This window comes from Oncorhynchus masou, chromosome 24, assembly GCF_036934945.1.
Source record: "Oncorhynchus masou masou isolate Uvic2021 chromosome 24, UVic_Omas_1.1, whole genome shotgun sequence".
Taxonomy (NCBI): domain Eukaryota; kingdom Metazoa; phylum Chordata; class Actinopteri; order Salmoniformes; family Salmonidae; genus Oncorhynchus; species Oncorhynchus masou.
In genome coordinates this window covers 34,353,740-34,375,987 of record NC_088235.1, presented here as the reverse complement: position 1 = coordinate 34,375,987, position 22,248 = coordinate 34,353,740, and the positions used below count along the sequence as shown (strand labels likewise).

Genomic DNA, 22,248 nt, shown 5'->3' with positions numbered 1-22,248 from the left:
TAGTAGTAGTTGTTGAATACATTCATGTTCAGTCCTGTGGCCTTCACCGAGTGTGTTCTTTAGGTGAATGTTATTGTAATTAAATTCTTAAAGACAATACATATGTCCTTACTTTGAAGCTTAGCAAAATTCTGGTAACTTTCCCAAAACTCCCAGTTTTTCAAAAAAAGCAGGATTGAAGGATTTCCAGGAACCTTCCAAATGGGATTTCTGGAAAAATGTACCAGAATATTGCAACCCTACCTGCAAATCACATTATTCTGGCTTTCAAAAGGATATGTAAATCCTATTGGAACCAAGCCAGAGTTAAGATATCCAGCAGTTTTCATTCACCCGCAACCTGCATTCATAATGACTGCCAGGATTAGGAACAGTGTGAGGAGACTACCTAAGCCATTTAAACTGGAACACCCATTTAAACTGGAACACCCATTTCAGTAACAGGTGCAAGGTGTCTAACTAAATCATTGGATTAGTTTAGAAAAATATGTTATTTATCTTTGTGTAGCGTAAGATTATTCAATCAATCAATGTACATGGAAAACACAGATATTATTTTAAGTAATAATGACTTTTCAGTTTGAGATCAACTTACTTGAGGTATTTGAGTTTACATTGTACCACTCTTTGTACTAGAACTAAGATCGCCATTACACTCACCTTCCATTTGACACTTCTCTTTTTCCTTGATCCCTTCTCATTATCACGATCTGTGACTTGTCTTTGAAGGAGCTGAGACGATAAAGCACCCAATATCAGCCAATCTCCACCTCCCGCTACCACACAACCTGACTCTCAATCAGATAGCGGAAACTTTGCAGTGGTGTGTGTGCGGTGGCCTTTCAAACCTAAACCCTGTTCAAAGGCAGCCCTTAGAAAGAAGATAAGCCCTGTTTATACTGAAGAGAATGGGACTAGAAGTCAATTACCTGCTCTGTAAAAGGTAATGGGAATGATTGCACAGCCCATTCACTGGGCTAGGTCTATGTTATATACAGTAACAGAAATGCCCCCATCCTAGTCTTTTTAACAGTAGGGTTTCCCTGCACTGTAAAAGGGGTTACCATGAATTTGACAGTAATTTACAGGTAGCTCAGTGACAAGTAAAATTCACACCTACTGTAATATAAATACGGTATCAAAGCAAACACATAATGCCGTAAATATTATGCATTATACTGTAAAAGTAAAAGTACTACCGAAATCAGAATTATTTAATTAATGGATGAATGAATTAATTGTAATGAGGGGAGGGGTTTGTATTTCACAGTATTTTACTGTAATTACAAGGGATTGGTGCAAGCAGGTTGACTGCTAGGTAAAGTGTTTACACATTACAGCATATTCATTCATATTTGATGTTTTAAATCCCTTGCACTTCTAGAGGCCTTAACAAAGGCTCCCAAAGTGCCAGTGACTACAGGACAAAACAGAACAAAAGGAAATGGCAAAATGTTCAACCATTAAAGGTTTAAGACTCACTGCCACACCAATGTGTCTCCATTACATTTTAAATTGATTGCGCAGTATAACCACATAGGAGTTAAATTGATGAAGCATTCCCTCAAGGGAACGGCCTAGGAACAGTGGGTTAACTGCCTGTTCAGGGGCAGAACGACAGACTCGTACCTTGTCAGCTCGGGGTTCCGAACTTGCAACCTTCCAGTTACTAGTCCAACGCTCTAACCTCTAGGCTACTCTGCCGCCCTCATGGATACAACAAATATAGCCTCTTACAAGTCACCTTCAAAATATGTAATTGAGCCAGTAACAACAATGCCATTCACCCACTAGTGGTCAAAATACTTTTGGAGCTCCAAAGCTACGGTACAGTACTGTATTCTGTGGGGTGAAATTACAGGACCATTTGAATTACAGAACATATCTCACAATGCACCATAATTTACAGTATGCTGCAGTAAAATGTTTCAGTTGATTTACATTTGATAATACCTCAAATTACCATATAAATTACAGTTTTCCATTACAGTGTGGTTTTCCTGAAATCCCAGTTGGAGTCAGAAGGGAATAAAGAGAATATTTGACAATTCTTCAACCAGGATTTCAGGAAAACCAGGGAATTTAAGGAAAGTTACTGGCATCATCCTAGATATCATTGCCTGTTCTTGTGCCATTGACCCATTGCATCCAACCCAAAGGCGTTTGTATGTGTGTCAGTTGGGTTGAATTGTGAACATTAAGACATATTTCCGTTCTCTGTAACTTTATGGACAATAAAGTACATCTTATCTAAACCGTCATTTTGCAACTGTAATTCACAGTAAGAGACTGATTAAAATGTTTGTACAGTATGTGTGTGTGTGTGTGTGTGTGTGTGTGTGTGTGTGTATGTGTGTGTGTGTGTGTGTGTGTGTGTGTGTGTGTGTGTGTGTGTGTGTGTGTGTGTGTGTGTGTGTGTGTGTGTGTGTGTGTGCGTGTGTGTACAGTTGAAGTCGGAAATTCTGAAATTGATATACACTGAGGTTGGAGTCGTTAAAACTTGTTTTTCAACCACTCCACACATTTCTAGGTAACAAAATATTGTGTTGGCAAGTCGGTTAGGACATCTACTTTGTGCATGACAAAAAAAATCAACAATTGTTTACAGACAGATTATTTCACTTATAGATCACTGTATCACAATTCCAGTGGGTCAAAAGTTTGCATACACTAAGACTGTGACTTTCAACAACTTCCAGAAAATTCCAGAAAATTATGTCATGGCTTTAGAAGCTTCTGATAGGCTAATTGACATCATTTGAGTCAATTGGAGGTATACCTGTGGATGTATTTCAAGGCCTAGCTTCAAACTCAGTGCCTCTTTGCTTGACATCATGGAAAAATCTAAGGAAATCGGCCAAGACCTCAGAAAAATAATTGTAGACCTCCACAAGTCTGGTTCAAAATTGGGAGCAATTTCCAAATGCCTGAAGGTACCACGTTCATCTGTACAAACAATAGTATGCAAGTATAAATACCATGGGATCACGCAGCCTTCATACCGCTCTGGAAGGAGACGCGTTCTGTCTCCTAGAGATGAACGTACTTATGTGCAGAAGTGCAAATCAATCCCAGAACAACAGCACAGAACCTTGTGAAGGTGCTGGAGGAAACAGGTACAAAAGTATCTATATCCACAGTAAAACGAGTCCTATATCAACGTAACCTGAAAGGCTGCTCAGCAAGGAAGAAGCCACTGCTCCAAAACTGCCATAAAAAAAGCCAGACTACGGTTTGCAACTGCACATGGGGACAAATAATGTACTTTTTGGAGAAATGTCCTCTGGTATGATGAAACAAAAAAATAACTGTTTGGCCATAATGACCACCGTTATGTTTGGAGGAAAAGGGGGAGGCTTGCAAGCTGAAGAACACCATCCCAACTGTGACGCAGAGGGGTGGCAGCATCATGTTGTGGGGCTGCTTTGCTGCAGGAGGAACTGGTGCAGTTCACAAAATAGATGGCATCATGAGGATGCAAAATTATGTGGATATATTGAAGCAACATCTCAAGACATCAATCAGGAAGTTAAAGCTTGGTCGCAAATGAGTCTTCCAAATGGACAATGACCTCAAGCATACTTCCAAAGTTGTGGCAAAATGGCTTATTAAGGCCAACAAAGTCAAGGTATTGGAGTGGCCATCACAAAACCCTGACCTCAATCCTATAGAAAATGTGTGGGCAGAACTGAAAACTTGTGTGCGAGCAAGGAGGCCTACTAACCTGACTCAGTTACACCAGCTCTGTCGGGAGGAATGGGCCAAAATTCACCCAACCTTTTGTGGGTAGCTTGTGGAAGGTTACCCGAAAAGTTTGACCCAAGTTAAACAATTTAAAGGCAATGCTACCAAATACTAATTGAGTGCAATGTAAACTTCTGACCCACTGGGAATGTGATGAAAGAAATAAAAGCTGAAATAAATAATTCTCTCTAATATTATGTACACTTTCAACTTCAACTGTGTGTGTGTGTGTGTGTGTGTGTGTGTGTGTGTGTGTGTGTGTGTGTGTGTGTGTGTGTGTGTGTGTGTGTGTGTGTGTGTGTGTGTGTGTGTGTGTGTGTGTGTGTGTGTGTGTGTTAGCGTGCCCACATGTGTATCCTGTAGTCATGATTAATGGAATTAAGTAGGGACTCTTCTACCTCCCAATTGGCAGCTTATTCCCATTGGGCTCTGGTCAAAAGTTGTGAGGGAATAGAGTGCCATTTGGGATGCACCCACTCTCTGACCAGTGTGCCCAGTCCATAACCACAGGGCAGCTCATCGCGTGGTCTAACCAGTAACAGTGGTCTCCTCCCTTCCTACTGACCATCTATCTATCACACCCGAGGAAAGCAATACCGGTCCCACGGACGTGCATGTCTTCTGCTCTTTAATATCTGTGTTGATATATAGTCAATATTATTGGCTTTGTAGGTTTTTCTACGAGGTCCATTTATTTTGTATATCATTTGCCAAATGGTGTTTGTCTCAAATATAGGGTTAACAGAAGGGTGTTTAGCTCAAGGTTATTTGATTTGAATAACGTACAAATAGACAGCCTGTGAGAGAAATAATTTTGAATGGTTTCTATGTCCGTCTGTCTGTCCTATTGTCTGTCCTATGTCACCATGAGAGGGAGGTGGTTGGAAACTGTTGGTCGGTATAAATTATTTGGGAATTGATTGAAGGAATGTGTTATGTCTATAAAGTGGCCATCTGCAATTGGGAAATGCATTTTGAACTTTTAAATGAATGATATGTACAGATTTGTTATTGAAGAATATAACTTAGAAATGCCTCATGAGCGTAGTTTAACTATCGCACCCCATCAGAACCCTTTAATAAAAACATCCTCAAAAGAACACTACCAAACCAGCCTGTCTGCATTTAAATCCGTGACCTCCTATTGACTCATTTCTCTCTTAATATCTGATGAGATAGCATCCAGGCCAAAACCTCAAGCCTCTAAACTGAAGGTTCGACTTGACTTTTGCATCTCTTTCTTCCTCCCTTTCTTGTCTCTGTGGTCCAATAGTATCGATTGGCCATTTGGAGCCAAGGAAGTCCAAAGAGACAGGAATAATTACAAGGAGATAAGGCAATCTACTGCAATTAACCGCTGTTCTTCCCCCAGTGGCCGAGCCCAGCCCTGCCAGGGCAGCAGCCCATCAGAATCTTCCTTTTAAATAGAAAATTAATTACCTCCCAGATTCTAGCTAACCTCCACCACACACACACACACACACACACACACACACACACACACACACACACACACACACACACACACACACACACACACACACACACACACACACACACACACACACACACACACAAACCACTGCCATTCCTGCCTTCGCACCACTGAAATGTAGAAACAATTAACCAGGAATTAATTCTAACACATGCAGCCCCTTATCACTAAAGGGGCATATTTTAACTGCGGCATTATAGCACTATTAAACTAAATTAATTGTAAACGTTGGGTTTTTGATCCATGGTAGTAAATCACAGGTTTTTACAGCTCTGTGGTAGAGATAACATTAAAGTCATTGTTAGACATTTTGTAAGGTCGCAGAGGTCTTTCTGAAAGACATTTCTTTGAAAAGGCTTTTCATTAAAATAAATAAATCGTGTCAAGTAATTTAGTCCAAAGCCTGTTCAGAGAGAGGGAAAGGAATTATCTTTAAATGTCAGGGACATATTTTTATGTTTTAGAAGCCAAAACCATTTTAGTAGTCAGAGCACCAATATATATATTATTAATCTGAACTGCCAAGTGATAAGTATTAAAACTATTGAAAAAACTATGACAATAGAATGTCGTTCTTATAAAAGAGAATAACCTAAATGGGCAAATCAAAGTAATAGATCATTCTCCTCAGGTCCAAAGGGTAGCATGTTAGTTTTGTCCTGAGAACAGGTCAAAGTCAAAAATGGGGTGAGATAGAGGATATTTCACCTTTTACTGTACTAGTTATAAATATCAATGAACACACATATACACACACCAGAGTGGGCTGGTGGGAGGAGCTATAGGAGGATGGGCTCATTGTAATGGCTGGATTGGAATAAATGGAACATATGGAAACTACATGTTTGACTTCATATATTTCATTACAGCCATTACAAAGAGTCCAACACACACACGCACACACACACCCACACACACACACACACCCACACACACACACACACACACACACACACACACACACACACACACACACACACACGCACGCACGCACGCACGCACTGGACCTGTTTATTTCAACTTCTGCAGCATCAACTCTCTCTCTCTTCCCCTCTCGCTCTCTATCTCTTCCTTTCTCTCTCCCTCTCTCTCTTCCCCTCTCACTCTCTCTCTTCCCCTCTCACTCTCTCTCTCCCCCTCTCTCTCTTTCTCTGTCTCTTTCTCCCTAGTTGTTGTTTATTTCAGAATTACACATTTCAGCCAATTTTACAGCAGATTACCGCAATGTCAGGCCTAGCCCTCCCTCTCCCCTGGTGAAGTGAGCGAGGGAGCAGTTTTATCATTTCTCCCAGAAAAAACTTTCAAGGCAGTTTTGGTCTCACAGCTCTTTGATATTTCTATGCCTTGTTCCCCCGGTTCCATGTTGTAGCCTGTGAGGTTAAAAACAAGTCGGAACTTTTTTGAAAGGGAATTTTAATAAGCATACGGTCACCCTGCAGGTAATTAGCAAGGGGATGATGAGAGAGAGGGGGGACGAAGAGAGAGAGGGATGAAGAATGAAGAGAGAGTGGGGGGAGAAGAGGGAAAGAGGGAGAAGTTGTCGGCTTGATTCAGCTCCAATTTGAACCGCCTGTTGTGGAGCTGGAGAGAGAGGGGGTGGGGTAGAGAGAGGGAGAAGGAGAGGGAAAGAGAGTGAAGCTATGTTAAAAGAGACAGCCTCCAGCCAGCCTGTACAGAGAGTGAACAGCCCAGTGTAGTGTACAGCCCAGTAGCAGCCTGCACGATGTTCTCCACACAAAACCTCATACCATCAAAAAGCATTTCAAATCCATTTGTTTCTCTCGTTTTCAGCAGGGACTCCCCCCTTTAATCACACCCGTCCCTGGCTGTCCTTTTCCCCCCTCTCTGTTCTACAGAAATCAGGCTATTCCCAAAATGTCCATGTTCCCCCCTCTCTGTTCTACAGAAATCAGGCTATTCCCAAAATGTCCATGTTCCCCCCTCTCTGTTCTACAGAAATCAGGCTATTCCCAAAATGTCCATGTCCCCCCCTCTCTGTTCTACAGAAATCAGGCTATTCCCAAAATGTCCATGTCCCCTCCCCCCCCCAAGTTTGAGGAAAACATGTTTTAGAAAAACAACAGCAAAAACAGCAAAAACAACAATACCACAAATCGCTTAGAATTATTTTAGACATCTCACCATGGAGTGTAATAGAAATTCACTGTCCCTATATGGCCGTTGCTAGCTGGGAATTTCTCTGGATCTCCCACTGTTCTGATACAGAAAAAATACAGACGTTGGCATAGTGGGAAAAAGCCATCAACAAGTAAAAATTTGGAAGGGGGTCTATTTCTAAATGCTCACTCAGCCAACTTACTCAGTACTTTGAGAGTCACTTCCAGGAACTGGAACTGTGTAAGCAACTGTTGATATTCACCCCCCTCCCTCTTTAAAGGGAAAATCCATATGTTTTCCATATGCAATAATCCGTTCTATAGGCAGGGCCCGGTTTTCCGATGGCGATGGAAGTTAAGCTTAAAAGTGTTTTAACGATGCATCATTTCTACAACGGTCGAAGGATTCACATGCGTTTCCCAGAACACCACATGGGGAGAACATTCAATAAGTGTGTCGATACTGATAGCATCGAAAGAAAGATATCTGCTCTCGGATCAGCAAACTCCATTAAAATCTTAACTTTAACATTAGATACTGACGATGGATCAGCTCCAAGAGAGATATTATCACCTATGTCTGCAAATATTCTAATTCTTAGCCTATACACGAAATCCAACATTTGCCACATCATTATGCACATGTTGTTTGAGGCAAAATTACAGACAGTAGCCTACAATTATCAAATCATATCAAATTTTACTTGTCACATTCGCCGAATACAACAGTGAAATGCTTACTTACTTACAAGCCACAAACCAAAAATGCAGTTTAAAGAATATGAATACGAATAAGAAATAAAAGTAACCAGTAGTTAAAGAGGAGCAGTAAAATAACAGTAGCGAGACTATATACAGGGGGTACCGGTACAGAGTCAATGTGCGGGGGCACCGGTTAGTCGAGGTAATTGATGTAATTTGTAAATGTAGGTAGAGTTATTAAAGTGACTATGCATAGATAATAATAGGGGCCCCCGGGCGTGCTCGGTCCTTCTTTTTCTGTAGTCCGCAATCATCTCCTTAGTCTTGATCATGTTGAGGGAGAAGTTGTTGTCCTGGCACCACACGGTCAGGTCTCTGACCTCCTTCATATAGGCTGTCTCATCATTGTCAGTGATCAGGCCTATCACTGTTGTGTCATCAGCAAACTTAATGATGGTGTTGGAGTCGTGCCTGGCCGTACAGTCATGAGTGAACAGGGAGAACAGGAGGGGACTGAGCATGCACCGCTGAGGGGCCCCCACGTTGAGGATCAGCATGGCGGATGTGTTGCTAACTACCCTCATCACCTAAGGACCCTGGGTGTTTAGTCCCAGGGTCTTTAGCTTATTGTTGAGCTTTGAGGGCACTATGGTGTTGAAAGCTGAGCTTTTGTAATGATGGTTTTGGGAAACAGCTTGGAGATTTAATGATGTGCCTACGAAGGCTATAACATTTAACTTGGCCTTAAGATGCTTTTTGGAAACCGGACCCTGGACAATAAAATATGTGATACAAAACACATGCATTTTTTAAACATAATTTGAAGTGCACATTATGTTTTTGAATAACACCTTTTGCATGTGGAATTGTTGTATAATTTTGTATAATCACCTTCCAGTGTAAATTTCAAAATTCAAAAACAGTTGTTTTAATTAATGAATTAGGCTGTTTGAGAAGGGTTGAATCCTAAGTAAGATGCATACACATTGTTTGAAGTATAATAGACCAACATAGCTAATTTAGTCGGTCAAAGCTGTGTTCTGCAAAACCTTGGTAGAGCATGGGTGGAGAAGGCATTGTGGTGCTCAGTCACAGCTCAAACCACCACATAGCACAGACAGACTTTTCAAACGATACCATGCTCTTTGACCAGACAGGCCAATAAGTATAAACAACAACATGAGTATGTCTCTCCACAAGGTTGTGATTTGGTATGTGTTAAATCTTACGACAAAGGACTTCGTAAAATGTGTAAGCAGCTGATGAAGGTCTTCTATCTAACCTTAAGATAGAACCTGCTTTAAAAAGAATTTCATCGAGGCTTAATATAAACTGTGACAGGAAGGAGCCTTTAACTCAGTGGCTGTGGCTGGCTCCTCCTGACTGACTCTGATCTGATCCTGGATCATTTAACACAGTAGCTCTGTCTGACTCCCGTCTGACTCGTTCTGATCTGATCCTGGATCATTTACTGCTGACATTACTCATCTGACCTCGTCTGGCCGGGGCAGTTCTGCCGGCGCCTCCCCACTCCCTCTGTCTCACAGAGTTATTTACCTTTGAACCTGCCAGCCCAGCTGAGCCCAGGACAAGGCAGAAACCAAAATGTGCACCCATGGGGGGGCCCCAGGACCGAGTTTGGGAAACCATGGTGTACGGCGTGGATTGGATTATGTGCCTTTTGTGAGTATGAGTGTAAATTCGGTATCAAGCGTCATCGCTGTTTGTGTGTGTGCCCAGTGACATGTCACACAGCGTGGTACCTGACAGCTCACCAGGAGGTGTGACATGGGGCGAAGCAGACGTACAGAGGTACATACAATCACACAGCGGTGACACAGAGGAGAGCCTCGGTAAAGGGCACGTTAGGGGAGATGGGACATATCTAAGCCCTACCACCCACACACACACACACACACACACACACATATACCCTTATACCGAGGATTGGTATAGCTAGCTAAGGGGCCAGGGGACTGTGGGGGGGAGCTGTCAGACAGTTCTGCTTGGATGCTCGGTGGCATCGAGGCTACACACACACACACACACACAAACCGCTGAGTTTGGTTGGCCTTGTCTCAGACAGAATCGGGCGTTCGAGCGGATCACTTTTGTCAAGTCTGTGGCCATCGTTGGTCACCGCCTTTTAAAGTGTGTTGCATTCTGGGGATAAAAATTGTCCGACTTGTGCCTACTTGTGCTGACTGCATGAACTTTACAAAAATCATGTGATTAAAGGTTATGAAGTTTTAACTGCATGTGTCAGCAGTTGCTCTTCACCAACTTTATCCTGAAGACATCACTTACATTGTGGGAGCTTCTATTGTCAACCAGTCATTTGGGTGTTATTGTTTGACCCACACGAACGTGACCAAAGACATGACTGAAACAGGAACCAACTTTCTTGTACACAGTGTAAATGTACAAATAAATGTAAGATGATGCTCTCTCTCATCAATCTATGTACAATATACACACATATGTTCAGTTTGTGAGTGTGTGATATGGGGTTTGGAGGCATTTATTTCAACATTATAAAAAAACAATTTTTATAAAGAATGTCATGTTGCACTGAACCTTACTGTTGGAAAACCTCATCAGTGTCTGACTTTCACCTGTTGCAGATGCACCTCCCCCGACTTCACTCCTCGAAATTTGTCTGTACTGTTGGTTGCTTTCACTTTACCACTCAAACAAGCCCAATATTTGTAACCACAGGGGGTGTGTCCATTGTTAATCACCATGGTGACAGTTGATTGACAGCCAAAAACAACCACCGAAAAGCACACAAAGCCACAGCAATGCAGCTGTCAACAAGCCGACCAACCAACCGACTCCTCAGCACCCACAATCTCCTCTGTCAGGAACAGAATGTAACTCTGCTCTGACAAATGACAAACTGAAACCCAGCTCTCTGAGAACATGGTCCGGCTGTTGTTGTATTGTACATTTGTGTGTGTGTGTGCATGCGCTCGTGTACATGTGTAATAGAAATAGGCTCTGTGTGTCATCCCTCGTTCAGTAGAGTGTGATGATGGAGGAAGGATGTGATGGAGGAGAGAAGACAGGTGACCTTAAGGTCACCACTGAGCTCTCCTCATCATCTTGAACCAGTGTGAGATCACATGCAGGGGGTCGCACAATCACTGGCCTAAACACATGGACACACACACACGCACAGACACAAACACACACACGCACGCAAGGGGGTGGAAAATCCTTGCCCTGCACAGCATCCCTGTCCAAACTTGAGTTAGCTGTTCGAAGGAGGAGAGAAGAACTCAAGATATAAGTTATACATACTAACTTGACAGTAAGATGGGTCTAGTTCATAGAGCAATTGGGCAGTAGTTTGCAAACAAAATACCTTTTGAAACAATGCAATGACGGGTTTGCTTGAATAAAAAGCTCCATTCCATGGCACATAAACACTATACTTTTACCATGTTCACCACGTCTTTTTCTCTTTAAGAATAGGTTTCATTACAAGTAAAAACAAACTATTGATTATTGAACAAACTATTGACATTGGGTTTTATTACACGTAAAAGTAGACTATTGATTCCAGTCTTCCCTCTCTTAAGTTACATCCCAAATCACACTTCATTCCCTATATTGAGCACTACTTTTGACCAGGGCCCCCAGAAGTAGTGAACTACATAGGGAAAGGGGATACCAAGTCAGGTGTACAATGTTTGTTTTTTTACCTTTATTTTACTAGGCAAGTCAGTTAAGAACAAATTCTTATTTTCAATGACAGCCTAGGAACAGTGGGTTCACTGCCTGTTCAGGGGCAGAATGGCAGAATGTACCTTGTCAGCTCAGGGGTTTGAACTTGCAACCTTCCAATTACTAGCCCAACACTCTAGCCCTAACCACTAGGCTACCCTGCTGCAACTGGGTAGCCTAAACTAAATGCATTCAACTGAAATGTGTCTTCTGCATTTAACCCAACCCCCCTGAATCAGAGAGTTGCAAGGGGCTGCCATAATCAACATCAGCACCTGGGGAACTGCCTCGCTCAGAACAACACATTTGTATTATCTTATCAGCTCAGGGATTTGATCCAGCAACCTTTCATTTACTGGACCAACACTCCTACCTGCCAGGCTACCTGCCATCCCGGGAAGTGAACAGGATTGCATTTGGGACACAACTTGAGAGAGGAAAGACTTGAATCTATAGTCTGCTTTTACGTGTAATAAAACCCATTCTTAAACAGAAAAAGACAGTGTGCTAAAGACTAGTGTTTGTCAGTTAGCACAGTGTTGATGGTGGAGAATGGAACGTTGTCAGGGGAACGCTTGATCACCTCATCTAATTGGTAGCTAGCTAGAATACCTACTCTACTCTCCAAAATAAAAACAGCTTTAACACCTCCAACCCTAACACAAACTCACACACTTGCAGACATGCATGCATGCGCACGCGCACACACACACCACACACACCTCCAAGCTAACCGTCTCAGACAGAGAAAAGAGAGAAACTTCCATCACTTCCTATGGTGAAGAGTGGGAGGATGGAGGAGGGTGTGACTATTTCTCTCTCTCTCTATTATTTCTTCCTGTTTTATGGTTCAAAGGCAGCCCAAAGCAGCATGATGGGTCGGAGGCATCTGCTTGATATGTTGGGCTGTGCGTCCCAAATGGCACCCTATTGAGCTCTATGGGATCTAATCAAAAGTAGTGCACTACATAGAGAAAATGGTGTCATTTGGGAAGCATTGTAGAAGTTCAAAGTGGGGGAACAGCAGACACAAACACATGAGGAGGAAAGAAATAATATTACATTTTCTTCAGAAAATACACCATGGCCTTATTGTAAGAAAAGCTGAGAAGTACTGAATCATTATTTTGATGAGTCAACGGATGCATCCCAAATGGCACACTATAGTGCGCTACTTTTGACCACTTTTGACCAGGGCCTTTCCCACTGGGCACAAACTGGTTAAATAAGTATTGTTTCACCGTAATTTGTCAACGTATTGTGAGGTGGAATCTACATTGGATTCGAAAAAAATGTATCAACATTAACTGTTGTTTTGAGGGTAACATTTCAATAACAGGATTATGTCATCATGGTAACCAAAATAGACAAACCTTGTATAAAATATGTTGAATCTGTACCTTTGAAAAAACATCAGATCTTCAATCAGATATCCACTATAAGAAAAGAAAAATAGTCTGGGCAGCACCTCCTACTGGAGCATTGATCTATCTACAGCTATCTCTTTGGTCTCCTATCCATTGGTTTTAACGAAGCCCTGCTCAGCTTTGATATTTGTCACTGACTGTTACCAATGTGTTATGGTGAGAATGATTGCTGACAAATCTCCAATTAATATATTCCCTGTTGCTATCGAAGTCATTCCAAAGGGTAGGTTCAACAGAGCAAATTAAATGTAACCATACTTTATCACTCATACAGTATATCATCAATGACGCTATTTTGGCCTATACAGCATTTGGGAAATCATCAACAGCTATTGTTTAAATTCAGCCCAGGATTCAACTAAACATAGACAATATTGTACATATAGATTTAGGGCAGGGGTGTCAAACTCATTCCATGGGGGGCCTCGTGTCCATGGGTTTTTGTTTTTAGACAACCAGGTGAGGGGAGTTCTTTACTAATCAGTGACCTTAATTCATCACTCAAGTACAAGGGAGGAGCAAAAACCCGCTGACACTCTGCACTCCGTGACATGAGTTGGACACGCGGCTTAGGGTTTCAAGCTTTGGTTGATTTCAAATGAAGTCCACAAGTTAATAATAAACATGTTGGACTCACGTCTCCATCTCAAACAAAAAGTGAAATAGTAGGTTTAAAATGAAATCAAACTGTGTTTAAAGTGCATGTAAAGTTTGATTTGATTTAGCCCTATTATTATTTAAATGGAGATGTGAATCCAACATTATAAATTATACATTTGTAGACAAAAAATAAATCTCGTTGATATTTGGTTGCGTTGACAATACGGTAAATAGCCTATTAGTTTACAGATTATATGTTGCATTCCCGTCTCCATCTAAACCAAAAATAAAAGTTACAGAATGAGATTAAGCCAATGGCTCAGATTGAACTATCCAATCAGTAGATACATCTCCTTTAAATGTTTCTATTTGGTTGCGTTGTCCACCAAACACAATTCCATATTACTATACAAGACAGTAAACAGCCTAATGACAAGGCTATCTCACAAACTAATGTAACAGTATCATTCAACCTTCAAATGAGTAACACATCCATGGCCACATACTGAGGTTACTGTAACAAAAATGTCTTCTTATGTAATCATAGAAACCGTGCATGTCTAGGGTCACAGGTCTGTGCAAATCTGCTACATTAACTGCTATAATAATCTGCACATAATCTCAAACGGCATTGATCACTTGCAACATGTACTTTAATGTAATCTCAACTGCAGGTCACAAGTAAACAAAAAGGTGACAAGTAAACCAAAAATCAGACATTGATTTCCCATTGGAATTTGGTTGTGCTTTTAGATGGTTGACAGCATAGTGATAACACATTGGGAATTCAACAAACTTTTGGCTGTGTTTTTGAGTGGGCGAAAATAGGTTGGAATCTCATTGATCAAAGTATCTACCAAACATTACCTACTTCTCCAAGTTGAAGTGACATGTTGTGCCCAGTGGGATAGGACTATAACAAAAAAGGTGCCCTTTGGGAAGCAACCATTTTATGTATCACTGCACTGATATGTATGCATTTGTGGTGTGAATACACCAATGTGTTTGAAATATATGATTCTGTACTGAATGTCTGTTGTTGCAGTGGTTAAATTGAATACTGGTTTTATCATCACTATGACATTACAGGCTAGCTTCTTTCTTTCTCTCTCTCTTCCTCTCTCTCTCTCCCTCTCTATCTCCCTCTCTATCTCCCTCTCTATCTCCCTCTCTATCTCCCTCCCTCCCTCCCTCCCTCCCTCCCTCCTTCTCTCTGTATCTCTCTCTCTCTCTACCTGGCTCACTCCCTCCCTCCCTCATTCTCTCTGTATCTCCCTCCCTCCTTCTCTCTGTATCTCTCTCTCTCTACCTCACTCCCTCACTCCCTCACTCCCTCCTTCTCTCTGTATCTCTCTGTCTACCTCGCTCACTCACTCACTCACTCACTCACTCACCACTCACCACCACCACCACCACCACCACCACCACCACCACCACCACTCACTCACTCACTCACTCACTCACTCCTCCCTCCCTCCCTCCCTCCCTCCCTCCCTCCCTCCCTCCCTCCCTCCCTCCCTCCCTCCCTCCCTCCCTCCCTCCCTCCCTCCCTCCCTCCTTCCTTCTCTCTGTATCGCTCTCTCTCTCTACCTCGCTCACTCCCTCACTCCCTCAATGCAGATCTGCCCACTATCCCTTTCCAGAAATAGAGACTAAATACTCTGATAGGGACAGACCGAGCATGGCTAAAAACCTTGCTCCTTTTGTGAGTGGCTCGCCCTACACAGCGCTATTCCACTACTCCTATTTTAAGGTGCTACCCTCCCTGATGTCAGTGACACACACAGGCACACACACACACACACATGCACACACAGTGAGCTGGTCACAACTGGCCATCAGAGGCACAACATGTTAGATCTAAAGCCACAGAGGAACAGGACCAAAGGAGAACACAGAATAATCTCTATTGTCCATACAACTAACCTCTAGCAACAGGATCAATGGAGAACACATAATAATCTCTATTGTCCATACAACTAACCTCTAGCAACAGGACCAATGGAGAACACACCACAAGAAATGTATCAAACTTCCTGAACAAACGCACTCCCACACTATCCTGTGGTGTCTTCAGCATTGTCCGTTAATGCCTTTCTGGAGGCTGTAAACTCACCATGACCAATGGTGTGACTTCTGAACATATCCCCACTACAAGTCCCAAGGTGTGTGTGTGTGTCTCTCTCTCTCTCTCTCTCTTCTCTCTCTCTTCTGTCTCTCTTCTCTCTCTCTTCTGTCTCTCTTCTCTCTCTCTCTTCTGTCTCTCTTCTCTCTCTCTTCTGTCTCTCTTCTCTCTCTCTTCTGTCTCTCTTCTCTCTCTCTCTCTCTTGTGTGTGTGTTATAGCAGCATCAGTCTGGATGACAGAGCACTGGACATTATCTAAGTGGAGGCCAGTAGGGCTACATCATTATATCATCCATCCAGGGGACTCCTCCAGGGCTGCTCGGTACTCAGTATACCTGGGAAACAGCTATCATTTCTGGGTAGTGCAGACTGGGATGAGGAGAGATCTCCAGATATGGTTTATAGCAGAGGGGTGCACAATTCCTAAAGTCTTACTGGTCTTTCCTTTGTCCCGGATTTTAATTGATCAATTAGTGTGTCTGATGTAGAAGTTGATCCAAACGTCAAACGATTAAGTGTTTTTTGACTGCCTGGGTTGTCTCCTCCTGCTCAGGTTTATGGTTTTGGAAAGGGTTAAAACGTTAAGTTTACGCATTCATTCCAAATGGTTAAGTTAAGGGTTAAGGTTTGGGATAGGGTTAAAATAAACAAATAAAATTGAGTGTGCACCACTGGAATTGAACATGCAACCTTTGGATCCGGACTAATGTTTGTACATCTATCTGGCACCCCAAACCACAACCCCCAAGCAAAACCCAAGCCTACTTGATGGTAATAGTGATCACGTTGCCCAAGTGGCCGGTTTTTAAGGTTTTTCCCGATGTCTTCAGTAAATGAACAGACGTCTAATTTCGAAGTCAATCTTGAGCAATCTGCCCGCTGAAATGTATAGTTTTTTAGTAGCCGAGCATGAATATCATAAGCGGCTAACATGCTGCTTTGAAACATCGGGACTGACTTTTTAATTTCACACTACATTAAGCCTTCTACAATGCAGGCTTAATCGCAAACAGTAAACTATCAAGAGAGAAATACAAACCTTACATGAAATCCTGCTATTTAGAATATTATGATGCAAACTGACAGACTATTGGTTCAATTTTCTCCTCCCCTGTGAGTTTGTTGGGTTTGATAAAAACATTCCTCAATCTAGGTGATGGTCCTTGATATATGCACGTCCTGGTTGGCGTGAAGGTTGTGTGAAAGTTGTGTGGATGTCACAGGGCTCATCAATGTGTTCTGCCGGAAGCCTAGTGAAGTCTTGACACTCCCTAGGGTAGACACTCCCTAGGGTACACTCACATATTGACTATAGAGTGGACACGCTCAATGTGCACTTAAAGAGGTCTGTCATTCATAGGTTGATATAAGGAGACATATAAAAGGGTGCGTTGCGGCCTGAGTGTCAAAACCTACATTCTACAGTGTAAACATTCTAGAATGTTTTAAGTTGGAATCAGAAAGAATTCCACAGGTTCTAGAGCTAAGATGCATTCTAGAAATTGTGTGATCACAAAACTTGAATTCGTTTTTAATTCTGAAATCAACCCTTACTGAAAAAACACATTAACTTCAAACGTGATCACGTTTCACAACATTTAAAATTAACATGTGATAACGTGTGACAACATCTGCAATTCTGCAATTCACATGTGAGGTGGAAACATGTTATTCTCCTCACGTGAAAAAAGGTGGTGTTAAAATATACTGAATACATGTAAACATAAGGTCTCACATGTGAACAACTGACCTCACATATGTTTATTTTGTTTTGACATGAACATTTCAGCTCAACATGTGAAAAGCCTATTTCCACCATGACCTGCTGAAATCATTTTCATTTCGGCACAAATGAAAATGTAGCTCTGACTCGCCCATGGCTTGACATTCCAGCATCTCAATGAAGAGTTTGGCATTCAACTAGCCATGCGCGCAGTTACAAGTTAGCAGCAGGTGGACGAGCAATATCTAGTACAGACGATGCCTGAGCTGAAATGTGAAGCTAATTAAGGCTAGTTAGCTTTAGAAAACCCGAGTAGATCTAGCTTGCTTCGTAGGTTACGACTCAGGTCACTGTCTCCATGACAACCCTGTCAATTCATTACCGCCTCAAGACCAATACTGACTCCTGTATCACCTTCACTCTGACACACACACACATTTTGCCAGAAGTTTGTCGACATGATACATGATGATGACTGCTAGCTTGCTAGCTAAGATTTTGAAAGTATGATGTTGACATGATCATTCCAATCAAAGCTAATGTACATATAACGTCATTTTATCTGTGGCCAATGGCCTTGAGCCTTCCTTGATGGGCACTTCTAATGTAACTCTATGGCAGCCCCCAAGGGGCTAGAATTGTCTAGCTCTCCCCTTAAACTTGGCGGTGACGTATAGTCCCCACGAGTGACAGAACACTCTGCCAGTCACGGCACAAGGCTCCGTATTTTCTGCTTGCTTTCCCCACCACCACAGAAAGCACAGAGCTAGGCTGAAACACCTGCATTTTGGAGCTGCCTTACTCAAGAAAAGAAACAAGAGACCATGTTTGCATGAGGCTTTATTAACTCAATGATATATATATATATTGTTCTACTTTTACTTACTTTTTGCTAAAAATGTGTCTCTGCCCCACCTGCCCAGAATGACGGGTCGCCATTGCTCCTGTCCTTTAACAGACCTCTGTCCTCTCCTCTCCTCTCCTCTCCTCCCAACTGGTTCCAGAGCCTGTCCTGGCTCTGTTGGTCTGTATTAGTATTGGTGCCCGCACCCATCCCTGTCAATTACCAACCAATGTCTCTCGCGGCCTCCTAACCCTCCTAACCGGCCCCAAATCAAATCAGGACCCAATCATCAGCCTAAAGGGCCCCACGCCGACCCACACACACACACCACCAGCCATCACAGACACAAGCACGCACATGCACGCACACACACACACGCACACACACACATGCACACGCACACACGCACACACACACACACACACAGTCTATCCATAATAAACAGGAGGAATGAAATAGATTCCCAGGTGAGAGAGAGAAAGCATTTACGCTGTTTAGTTTATGTTCCCCTTGTGTCCGACAGAGAGAGCGGTGTGTGTGTGTGTATGTGTGTGTGTGGGTAAATCAAATTGTTTAACAGCGTAACAGGCGATGTACAGAGCCCCGGAGCAATGTCAAAGTGTGATACACACACATGCACACACGCAAAAGACACACACACACACACCCTGGGAGGGGCTTCATTATCATATTTCCCAGCACAATTTGTTGCAGGTTGCTTTTTAGGATAGTTTGTTTTAATATCTATGTTTCTGCAAGCACATTGATTGATTAATTGATATTATACTACACAAAGATAAAAAAACATACTTTTTTAAAATAAACAAAGTTGTAGGTGGTTGGACTTATTTCACCCGTTATTGAGTTGGCTGTGCCAGTTTAGATGGTTTAGATAGTCTTGTTTATCAATCATCTTTACATTGGCAGTCATTGTTATTAAAAGTTCCAATTGTTATATAGCTGTTTTTACTGACTTTGAACACCTTGACAGATTCCCTGACAATTTTAGCGTAGGGAGTGTGACTCTTTTACGTTAAAAAAATGAGAGGACTCACCTGAAGAACTGGGGACCAATTACCCTTTTCAATTTTGATTGTAAACATTTTACCAAGGTTTTAACACTCAGAATGTCTTCTGTTTTAGGGGAGGTGATCCACCCGGACCAAACCTGTGCCGTTCCCGGAAGGAAGATCACGGACAGCCTGGTACTGATCAGAGATGCCATCTGTTATAGTCCTAAAGTAGTCCTAAATTTACATTTTGAAAATGCCTTTGATCGGGTCTCGCACCAGTACCTCTTCAAGGTACTGCGTCCGTCAGGGCTGCCCTTTATCTCCTCCTGCATCGAACCACTGGCACAGGTCTTGCGAAGGGACCAACGGATCAGTGGGGTGGGTATCCCGGGGAGTGGGGGGATGACTGCCAAGTGAGTTTTTTACATGGACGACGTGATGTACCAACCTTTTATCCGCCGACAGGACCCTGGACAGGACTGACTGGTACGGACGAGCCTCTGGGGCGAGGCTGAACAAAGACAAGACAGAGGCTCAACATTTCGGGCTGTGGGCAGACCCAGACTTGACCAGACTACCACTGACTGTTAAAACAATGGACATGAGGGTACTGGGGGTAAACTTAGACCGGGAGGGAGGAGGGAGCGGCAACTGGAGTGGGATCCTGGGGACAGTAAGACAGAGAATGGGTTGGGTTTTGAGGGCAAGGTTTTAATCATTAAAGCTGTGATTTTACCTGTGCTATTATTAATCAGTTCTGTTTTTATCCCCCCACGAACAAGTCTTTTAGCTCTGGAAAGGATGCTGTTCTTCTTCCTGTGGGGAAGCAAGTGGGAGAGGCTGAGGAGGGAAAGGCTTGCCTGGCCTCTACTTGCTCCTGGGCAGCCCCTACACAGCATTACATCTCACTCTTGCCACCTCCCTGGTCAACAACAAGACACAGGCCCTCGCAGAAGTTTTTAAGACATTTTAAACTGGAAAAAGAAGCAGTCACAGTTTTAACTAAACACCACTCTCTTCTCTCTCTTGTGCAGGAGCGGGAACCAGTGTGTCCAGTGAGCGGGCTTGCTATAAGCAAGCCCATAATGGTTTGGCGTAACGTGACCCATCCTGCTCTCCTGAATCGGCACCGGGACCTGTCCTGGATGGTTGCCCATGAGATCCTCCCGGTCAGGGCCATTATGCACTCCTGGGGCATGGCGAGTATATCCGCGTGCCCCCGACCAAGCTGTGGCCAAGAGGAGTCGGTGAGGCACTTGCTCTGGGAGTGCAGAGCCACCAGGGACCTGTGGAAGGAAGCAGGCCCCCTGATCTCACCGTGTCTGCAAGCAGGGGAGGACCTAACACCCCAGCTCGTGCTTTATCGGCCCACCCCACCGAAGGCCTTCACCAAGTTCTGGCCCACCCTCACAAGTCTGAAGGATGCACTGTGGTCCTCCCACAACCTGCTAGTAGCAAAATGAGTAGAGACCACCCCCCAGGCAGTGGCCATGGTAGCCACGGAAGCCCTGGGGTGGTACAGAAGAAAGGGGGCCTCGACCCCAGGTGAAGGGTCCCCCACAACACCCAAGTTCCCGGAGGCCACGGCCCGACAGCACTGCGGCGCCTAGGGTGATGCGCCTAGGGGAGGGACCTCATATGGGCCCCGAAGGACAGGATGGTGATTGATTCGGAAGAGCAGGAGGAGGCGAGTTTTATAAGGACTTACTCCGCTCCCGTACAAAGGACCGAAGACAGCTTTTTAACAAAGTGACTTTTTAACATGTTTTCCATGTCTTAAAAATGTTTTACTTTTGTTAAATAATTTGTACACATTTTAGATGGCTTTTACAGAATTGGATGTTTTACATAGAAAAGTACTTTTATGTATGGTTGTTTTTATTGGTTTTAACAACATGCACTTTTTAACTAATTTAAATGTAGTATCCAAATGCTGTTTTTATGCTTTTATGACGTTTTTATGTGTAAAAAAAATTATATGATCTGTTTAAGATAGATAATACAACTGGGTGGTACTGGTACCTCTAACATTCACTTGAGAGGCATCCTGGGAATGCAAATAAGGCTTTACACCCTACAGTGTTAAAACAACACCCTAAAACGAGTTACTGTAACACCACAGGTGTTCATTCCCTAACACTGAGAAAGTGTAACAGCATCAGCTCTAATAGATTTTTTATTTAAGTCAGAATACAATAGCAGGTGAAATAAATCCAAACACCTACAATTTGGAATAGTTTAATCAAGATAAATAAATTATTAACTCTGGTGTTATGGACCAACACTCTTGGGGTGTTAGTTTATCTTCACTTTGAAAAGTGTTAGTTTAATACTATTTTGGTGGTTCACATGCAATTACAATGAAAGTGGTCTGCATAGACTATGTGACTGACTGGCAGCCTTTGACTTTGAGCTCAGGGAAAAGATCCTTGAACATTTAAACTAAGGAATGTGACCTACGCATTCAATATTTACCGTTCCCAAAGCAAACACAGAAAAGCACAGTGCCGTATATCGTCAATGGGGCTAGGATGGCATTTGAGGACAGAGTCAATGTGTGCACTCCAAATTGCACCCTATTCCCTTTATAGTGCACTGCTTTTGACCAGGGCACTATTGACCTGTGTTGATTTTTCAGTGTGACATTTCTAGTGTTGATTCAGGGGTTAAATGCACTTTGTAAGAGTACAATGAACACTCAATGGTGTAAAATAACCCTGAGTATTGGG

At 42.8% G+C, this 22,248-nt stretch overlaps 1 protein-coding gene and 1 pseudogene across 1 annotated transcript in view; one reads left to right on the top strand and one right to left on the bottom strand.

The window, feature by feature from the left end:
• Window positions 1-22,248, bottom strand: part of LOC135512079 (RNA binding protein fox-1 homolog 3-like) — a 798,827-nt gene that overhangs the window by 718,592 nt on the left and 57,987 nt on the right. The gene's annotated exons all lie outside the window — the stretch shown is intronic.
• LOC135511375 (uncharacterized) lies at window positions 9,803-21,129 on the top strand (annotated as a pseudogene).